Source organism: Myotis davidii, unplaced genomic scaffold (assembly GCF_000327345.1).
Source record: "Myotis davidii unplaced genomic scaffold, ASM32734v1 scaffold49, whole genome shotgun sequence".
Classification (NCBI taxonomy): domain Eukaryota; kingdom Metazoa; phylum Chordata; class Mammalia; order Chiroptera; family Vespertilionidae; genus Myotis; species Myotis davidii.
In genome coordinates, this window is record NW_006300375.1 from 7,270,132 (window position 1) to 7,278,287 (window position 8,156).

The following is an 8,156-nucleotide window of genomic DNA, read 5'->3' on the forward strand; positions in this document are numbered from 1 at the left end:
CAAAAAAGAATAAGAGAGCCCTAGTCAGTTTGGCTCAGTGGATAGAGCGTTGGCCTGTGAACTGAAGGGTCCCGGATTCAATTCCGGTCAAAGGCACATGTCTGGGTTGCAGACTTGATCCCCAGTAGGGGGCATACAGGAGGCAGCCAATCAATGATTCTCTCTCATCATTGATGTTTCTACCTCTCTCCCTCCATCTTCCTCTCTAAAATCAATAAAAATATATTTTAAAAAAAGAATAAGAGAGTGATAGAGAACAACTAAACAATATTAGAAGTAAAAAATAGAGCATAATTACAGCAAGTAGTATCAGGGCAGAAATGGAACCTGTTATGTAAATACAAAAGGTGACGATATTATAGCAGGACTGGATATTCATATAGGTAATAAAGAGATGATGCAGAAGAATGAAGTAATAATTATGGGAATAAAATCCTCAAATCATTATTTATTATGATGTGATAATTTAAAAGCAGAAGGATTCTAAAATGTGTATTATTACACCAATCACAGAAAATATTATTTAGCACAGATAATAACAAGTTGATAATTTTGGATCGCTATATAAATGATTAGCACAAATTTAATCTTTCTCAACAGCTTTAGTGAGAATAAATTATGCTAAAATCTTTCAGATTTGTGAATTAAAACACTTTTGTGAAATTTTAAACAGCAAATAATTGGTCTCAGATTACTAGTTAATTTCACTTAATGGTTATTTTTTCAGCCATTTCTTACCTTTATTTAAACAATTTATTTTTATTTTTATAGTAGGAATATAGTATTTTATAAATATGAATTAATCTATATAACAAGCATTTATTAACATATAGAAACAACTTATATATTTACATTGTGGAGGAAGATAAGATAATTTAGGGAAAGTAGAATCAAGATGTTAATATTATTCAACAATATGAAGCTAGATCAAGTATTCTTTGAAGAAAATTCTGAAAAAGATTTATGTGTTACTTCAAAACATTGCAATGGCTAATATACTCGTTGAGAGCTAAATCTATACTAATAAAAGGGTGATATGCTAATAAGACCAGATAGACCAGACATCTTTCAGACGTCCTTCCAGACAAAGCTGCCGCGGCTGCAAGGGCCAAGGGCGGGCAGCCGCAGAGGCAGGCAGTGACAGCAGCAGCGGGGTGATGGGGGTGGCATCTTCCCCTGATCAGCCCGGTCACCTCCCGCAGAGGGAGGCCAGACTTAGGCCCACTCCCCCACCAGCCTATGCCATCAGTAGGACATCCCCTGAGGGCTCCTCTCATCGCCTGAGACGGGGCAGGCCAGGCTGAGGGACCCCTCCAGTGCACGAATTTTTGTGCACTCGGCCTGTAGTAGTTTATAAAAAGGCCTTAGATACGTACTGTTTTCTTTTTAATTCTGCAGTTTATCATACTTATTATGGACCATAGTCAACATGAGTACAGAAAACAAGAGAGTCATAAATGAAAATAGTTACTTGGGGGTATGAGGATTTAGAGAGGATGAATTTTTAAATGATATATTGGGGAAAAAATTTTATTTGGGGAGAAATTGTGCACTTTAGTATAAATAATTTTTTTTCTTTCTTCCTATTTATCTTCGAAGTAGTTTTTTACAATATTTCAGTCTTGCAAACAGATTCTACCAAACTAATCTATGAAGTGATACCATGTGGAAAGAATAGCATGGGTGTGGAAGGCACAACATGGCATTCTAAGCTTTAAGGATTTTGAGATCACATCACCTATCCTGAAGTCATGTCTAGACACTTCAATTTAGGAATACAGAGAAGTTTAATAAATACATGTCACAGTGTTCCATTATCTTTCTCTTGAGAACAAAAATCATTAGATCCTCATTCCAAGACTCTTTGTATACCATTCTCCTATGTGTGATCATAAAAATGTACATAGCTATAACAAATGGTAATGGATGTGAGAGTCAGTTAAGAGATAAAAGAATAGGAAGTGACAGCAAAGATCCTGAAGATAAGGAATCATAAACCAGAAGAGAAGTCAACAACTTTGAAGTGTAGCTTTTTTTTTTCTAGAATCAGAGGCAAGAGTTATATCCAAATTGAATCTCAAACATGTAATTAAATTATCTCAACCATTACCATGACTAAAATTTGTAAAGAAACCGAATCATCATGTAACTATTAAATTATGCATACTAAATGTGTTGAATTTATTTAGAAAATCCAATGTTATCACTATCAAAATGGAACAGTTTTCATCCTCATAGGCAATACCTATCTCTATCCATCTATTTATCATCTTTCCTATGCACATTTGATATCTAGATGCCTGTTTTAATTCTCTAATTAACACCACCTGTAAGAGCTATTAACCTAATCATTGCTTCATGTTCCAGCCAATTATAAATGCTGTTGAACAAAACTTGACCTAGCATTGATCCATATTTGTCTTATTAGAAATTTCTTAAAAAGCAATGCACTGCCATTCATCATTAAATTTGCTTATGAAGCATCCTTTTCATTTCATGCTACAGTGCTCAGTTCTAAGCTGATCCTTGGCCTAGATGTTCACCTGGTTTGAGCACTAGTCTGGTAAAGTCAGGGAACTGATCTTGTTAACTAAGTTAACTTTTCAGGGAGCAATTCTTCCCTGTCACAGTTGGTACCTCTCTCTGCAGTTATCAAAAACATGTCACTATCTGGACACATACGTTTCTGGGGAAATGTTTTTAAAAGTTAGTTAAAAGTAAATACAACTTCCTAAAAGGGAAAAAAAAATAATTAATGTAATTGTCCCATTTGGGTTTGTTTATTAAAATAAAAAACCTAGATGTAACAATTCATATCTCATCAGGAGTATCCTGCCACTTCTTAAATGTAGGGTGTCCCAAAAATGTATACACAAACTTTGAATAATTATAAAGGCAGTGTTTATTAAAATACATTTCATTTTCAAAATGACTTATCACCTGTTAATATGTGTATACATTTTTGGGACACCCTGTATATGGCTTTAGAAAATATACTTAATCTTACCTTTACAAAGGAATTTTCTCAGATTGTAAAATACAGATAATGAAGCACCTATGCATGGAATTGTTATAAGGATCAAATGAGTTAGAATATTGATCCCTGATAATGGTGACTAGCTCACTGTATTATACAAATATCTGCCATTATAAGAATAACTAGAGGCCCGTTGCAGGAAGATTCCTGCAAGTATAGGGCTTCCTCAGGCCTATTCCTGCAAGAACAGGGCTTCCTGAGGCCAGAGCAAAGCAGAGAAGGGAGCGAAGCCTTAGGCAGGCTTCACTCCCTCCCTTCCCCACTGCCTCAGTTCCCTCCCTTCCCTGCCGCTTAGCTCTCTCCCTTCCCCACTGCCTTGGCTCCCTCCCTTCCCTGCTGCTTAGCTCCCTCCCATCCCCACCACCTCAGCTTCCTCCCTTCCCTGCTGCCTTGGCTTCTTCCCTTCCCTGCCACCTCGGCTCCCTCCCGTGTCCTCTGCTTTGCCTCCCTCCCATGTTCGCTGCCTCGCTCCCTCCCTTCTCTGCCACTTCACTCCCTCCCATGTCTGAATTATAAATTAGAATTTGAAAGTTTTAAATTATGTATAAAAATGAATTAGGCCATTTCAGTTTTATTCAATGTACTAGAGGCCCAGTGCACTAAATTAATACATGGAGGGGGGGGGGTGTCCCTCAACCCAGCCTGCACCTTCTCCAATCTGGGCCCCCCTCGGGGGATGTCTGACTGCTGGTCCGACAGTCAGACATGCCTCTCACAATCTGGGACTGCTGGCTCCTAAATCAATGACTAACTGCTCCCCTGCCTGCCCAATTGCCCCTAACTGCCCTCCCCTGCCAGCCTGGTCCCCCCCAACTGCTCTCCCCTGCAGGCCTGGTCCCCCAGCTGCACTCCCCTGCAGGCCTGATCCTCCCCTGCCAGGCTGGTCCCCCCCAACTGCACTCCCCTGCTGGCCTTCCTGGTCCCCTAACTGCACTCCCCTGCAGGCCTGGTCCTCCCCTGCCAGCCTGGTCCCCCCCCAACTGCACTCCCCTGCTGGCCTGGTCGCCCACAACTGCCCTCCCCTACAGGCCATCTTGTGTCCACATGGGGTGGCTATCTTGTGTGTTGGAGTGATGGTCAATTTGCATATTACCTCTTTATTATATAGGCTTAATGTCAAGAAACAGGATGGTGCTTTAATCAGGTTGTTCAAATAGCAAAATTGCATCATTCCTAAAATTGGTATGATGGATTTCTGTTCTAATTGCCTGGATTTATAATCTCAACATTAAAAAATATCTTATTCCAAAATGGATAATAAGATTTTAACATAGATCATCTTGAAACCACATTTAAATATAATGTTTTAAGGCAAACACAATTAAGTTACAATTTCAGTTTTTACTGTATTATGTAACTATTTTTCTTTTCAATAGACAGTGTTTATCCTTGATTACCAAAGGCTCCTACTAGATTCTTTTCCCTCCAATTTGCTAGGAGTCAAACTTTTGATATTTATTTTCTACTCAAATGTCAGCTTTCGTTGAGTGAAATCCTTTGTGCTTATATAAAAATTGCTAGGTATATTTTGTTTTTCTCAGTCCTTTGTGTAGTCTCTGAAAAAAAAATTATGCTTGTGGAGGGGATAATTAGAGGGAACAAAGAGTTCAATAAGCATGCTCATCAAGAAAAAGGGAAAGTTGGATAACAGGAAAAAGATGTGAAGTATTACATTGCTTTAAATATGTCAGTTATTAGTCCATTTCCTTCAAACGTCATCACACATTTATTCCTACAGCAAATATAAAAACTAGCAACTATTAAGTTCATTCTATACATGAGGAAACTGAGGCGTAGAGAATTGAAATAAATTGTCCAAGACTGCACAGCTATTAAGTGTCGGAGCCAGGTTTCAAACTCAGATCAAGTATTTGTCATATTAACTACTAAAGGCACTTTCTTTGTATGCAGAATCTTCTCAGTATCCTTGTTGGGATATTTATGTTTCCCCAAGAAGAAGTACATAAGAATCCTTTACCTCGTAAGTGCAGTGATCAGAACAAATGCTAGCTGCTATAACAGATAAATCTAAACACACATAATGATATACCTCAATAATGGTTTATTACTCAAGTCCCACTCTGATGTGGTTTTCCTAGTTGGGTGGTACTTGTCTCTATAGCATACCAGATCATTAGGCTTATTCCATAATATGATCGGGTCAGTTTTAATTTATAATTGTCACAGTGTCTCTGGGGTTTGTCTTCATGCCAAATACTCAGAAACACAAAGGAAAAAATACAAAGTAAGAACAAGCAATAGAAAGTACCATTTATAAATTTATAGGAAGAAAATTCTCCATTCCTATACCTCTTTTCCTACACCTCTCTAAATGTGTAACAGCGTCTCTGACAATGTTGAATGCCTTAAGTGATGAGAAACTCATTATTTCATTTTGCTGTCGCTGATGTATTTTCACTCATGCAGTTCAATCTCTGATATTTGTTCCTAATTCTGTTCTTATTATTCCTTTTCATTACTTATAGAAATAGTATCTACTGACATAAGGTTGTAAATTCTAACTGTTCATATCAGTGTATCTGTATTTTTTAAGTATCTAAAAGGAACAGAGTTAAATTTTGTGATCAAAGCTTTTAGTAGATATACAGAAATAATGTATTCTGAAAAAACTTTGGGATGATGTTGATTTTGAAGTTGGCGCAAAACTGAATCAAGATTAAGTGGTAAATTTAGTTTCTCAAACAAGGACTTTCTCTATGTTTAAATATTCAAATTGTCATTGCCATCATGTTATTTTTGTAAATCTGAATAAATCATTCATATTAATATAACTTTCCTCTTGTTTCCCACTCTGATATACATTTTGTTTTAAATTTCTACTTAGCAGTTTGAAATGACAAACATTTATTTTCTCATGGTTTCTGCCAGTTAACAGGTGCCTCTGGGCTCAAGATCTCTCATCAAACTATAATCAAGGTTTTGGCCAGGGATAAAGTTACCTGAAAGCTCAACCTGGGGATTTATTTTGAAGTTCATTCGTGGCTATTGGCAGGTCTCGTGATCTCTTTGGCTTTGACTACACGTATCAGTTCTTTGCCATGTAGGCTGTTTTCTGCCCCTCAGTGTGAGAGCTTCAGAGGGAGAAGAGTGAATGAGGGTACACACAATGACATCTTCAACCTTTTTATAACCTGATCATAAACGGGCATCCTGCTACTTCCACTGTATTGGATTTGTTTAAAGTGAGCCAGAGAGAACTGCCCACACCCAGGAGAGAGAATGACAGAGGGCATCAATCTAAGGAGGGAGAGGTCACCAGGTACTATAGTAGAGGTTTGCCACACCATTAATACATTTCATTAAACTTTTCAGTAATATATGCCATGTTTGCTAGAAAAAATCAGGAAAAACGATATGATTTTTTATATTAAATCAAATAGTATGATATGATTCAATCAGAATTATCCAAGCTAATCATATACTGTTTGTATAACTCTAAATATCAATAAAATCCCAGCACGTATGGAAAACTATTTTCTTTGAAATAAATTTCAAAAACTTTGTGATTGCCCATGAAATTGATTTATTGCTTTTTCTTCCCATTGACATTTTGTGGTTTACTTTCCCCCCCTGTATTCTCCTCAAAGTTTTGCTTCATTATTTGGACATTCCAAAGTGACCTTGCTTTGATCTTTCTTTCTAGGCTGAAAGTGTTCTCTAGTCTTCAGGATATTTATACTAATGCATATTTCAGTGTATAAAAGATCATATTTTCAGGGACCTCCATGCAATATGTGAACTTGTTATTTAGGAAAATTTGTTTAGGGAAATAGAGGAATGAATTATAAAAGAGCAATGATATTATGGTTCTTAATGACCACTCAGGAATGTCTACATTTTAATATTAATGAAAACTCAATAGATAGCAAAATGATATAAAGTCTCCCTTGAACATTATATTATATTACCTGTAATATATCTTAGTTCTTTTTTCCCTCAAACTGTTGAATAATTTTCTTTTGAAATAAATTATAATGTGTTTATCCTCACACTTCCCATTTTTCTTAAATTTATTTTAATTAGCAATAGCTGATATGGTATTACTATATGCAGCCTCTTTTAATATAATTACAAGTCCAACATATCTCATATACATATTACATGGCACTTAAAAGAAAATTGCTCTAATGCAAAATATTTTAACTAAGATGAAGAAACATGACTCTTTCTTAAGGAGTTTGGCTATTCTTTATATTGAATGAAATTTTGAAAAACATTAAAATTAATAAAATGGTATAGGTGTATAGCAATGTTAATATGCCCTATGATCGCGAAATATTTTGAACTCCACATTGTAGCTAATCTATACAAAGTAATAGTGTCTAATATGTTACTTACTATATGTCCATGGAGTAACTTACTTTCATGAGAAAAACTCTCAGCAAACTAGAAATAAAAACACCTGAACTGATAATGACTTATGTGCGATAAGCCCTCAGCTAACTCAGTGGTGAAGAGCTAAAAGCTTTTGATCTGAGATCAACAAGACAAGGTTGCTCATTCTTGTCAGTTCCACTTAACGTGGTACTAGAAGTCCTAGCCAGAGCAATTAGGCAAGAAAAAGAAATGAAAGGCATCCAAGTTTGAAAGAAGGAAGTAACAATGTTCCTATTTTCAGATGACATCATCTTACACATAAAAACACTAACAGCCATAAAAAACTGTTAGAACTAATCAGTTATTTCAATATAGTTGCAAGGTATACAACCAACACACAAAAAGTCATGTCTATAAATTCACACTAATGAATAATAAATGATCTGAAAAGAAAATTAGGAAAACAATCCTATTTACACTAGCACCAAAAGATAAAATATATACTTAGGTGTATGCTTAATTAACAAAGAAAGTAAACGGACTGAAAAGGCAATCTATAGAATGGGAGAAAATATCTGTAAACCATATGCTGGATGATTTAACTTTCAAAATACATGAAGAATTCCTACAACTCAACTGGAAAAAAATTAAAAAACTACTAACTCAAGTAAAGGAATTGAATAAACATTTCTCTAAAGAAGAAATACAAATGACCAACAGGTATATGAAAAAATGCTCAGCATCACTAGTCATCAAAAAAATGAAAATCAAAAGCACAATG